This window comes from Sorghum bicolor, chromosome 2 (assembly GCF_000003195.3).
Source record: "Sorghum bicolor cultivar BTx623 chromosome 2, Sorghum_bicolor_NCBIv3, whole genome shotgun sequence".
Taxonomy (NCBI): Eukaryota; Viridiplantae; Streptophyta; class Magnoliopsida; order Poales; family Poaceae; genus Sorghum; species Sorghum bicolor.
Window position 1 is genome coordinate 54,375,542 of NC_012871.2, and position 1,402 is coordinate 54,376,943.

At 34.6% G+C, this 1,402-nt stretch overlaps 1 non-coding gene across 1 annotated transcript; it reads left to right on the forward strand.

The window, feature by feature from the left end:
* TRNAN-GUU lies at positions 560–633 on the forward strand. The gene has a single exon. It is a non-coding gene; the product is annotated as a tRNA-Asn (tRNA).

Consider the following 1,402-nt stretch of genomic DNA (forward strand, 5'->3'; position numbering starts at 1 on the left):
ATTGTCTTCCACTATTTTTTATGTGTATCTCTAAAATGAAGTCGTGGCGTTAGCACGGGTAATATACTAGTGAATATAATGAATCACTTTAGGCCTTGTTTAGTTCACTCTAAAACCCAAAATTTTTCAAGTTTTTCCTTTACATTGGATCTTGCGGCACATGTATGGAACATTAAAATACAGATAAAAATAACTAATTGCACAATTTGACTGTAATTTGTGAGACGAATCTTTTAAATCTAGTTAGTTCATGGTTGGACAATAATTATCAAATAAAAATAAAAAAGATATAGTATCTAAAATCTTTTCATCTTCTCAACTAAACAAGGCAATACAACGACCTAGATTTTATTATGAGCCTTTGGGTCACCCTCCTCTATAGGCTAGTGGAAGTAAAGGACCGACGACACCCACAAGGGCCACTCGAACAGGTGGTTGGTGGAGGAGCTCACGCAGCAGGAACACGGACAGGGAGAGCTGGACAGCTAGTGGCCTGGTTTTAATTACTGTCACCTGACAAAAGATTGTATAATCCTGCGAGAATATATCGTCATGATACGCTGGAATAGCTCAGTTGGTTAGAGCGTGTGGCTGTTAACCACAAGGTCGGAGGTTCAAGCCCTCCTTCTAGCGTATTTTTGTTTTATTTTTTTGTGTGTTATTGTTTTGGTGTTAGACATTGTTTTATTGTTGTTAGACATGAGTTATATTTTGTTTTATTTTTTGTGTGTTATTGTTTTGGTGTTAGACATGAGTTATATTTAGTTTTAATTTTTGTGAGTTATTATTGTTTTATTTTTTGTGAGTTATTATTGTTAGACAATCCTCCAAGCGGGTTGCATTTTGTTGTTATTTTGTTTTATTTTTTGTGAGTTATTTTTTGTTAGACAGTCCAACCGGAATGCATTTTCTTGTTAATCACAAGGCATTTCGTTGTATTTTTTGAGAGTTATTATTGTTTTTTTGAAACAAAAGAAGAATTATATATTAGATAATAGTTGGGTACATCAACACCATTACAAGCACTCTGGAGTACACAACTATCAGATTTACATCTAAATTATATCCATCCTGTGAATAGCTTAAAATCTCAAAACCAAACATATACGACACTTTGCAGTATGGGTGACTGCATAAGTAAGCACTCGACAGAAGGCCTAAGAACATATATCCAATGAAGGATGGCCAACATTCATATAGGCGGAGTTGAGAAACTTCTTCTTTTTAGCGTCTTCCTTCTTGCTGCCACCGAAAAATGAGGAAAACTGATCTGAAACCTATTCTTCCTAGTCCTTTATCGTGTCTAGATCTAACCACAATAAAATAGATAGGATACAAGAGAAAATTATTTTATGATGGTGACACCATCTTCATCTTGATGTTGTCATTTGGAAATAAAAGT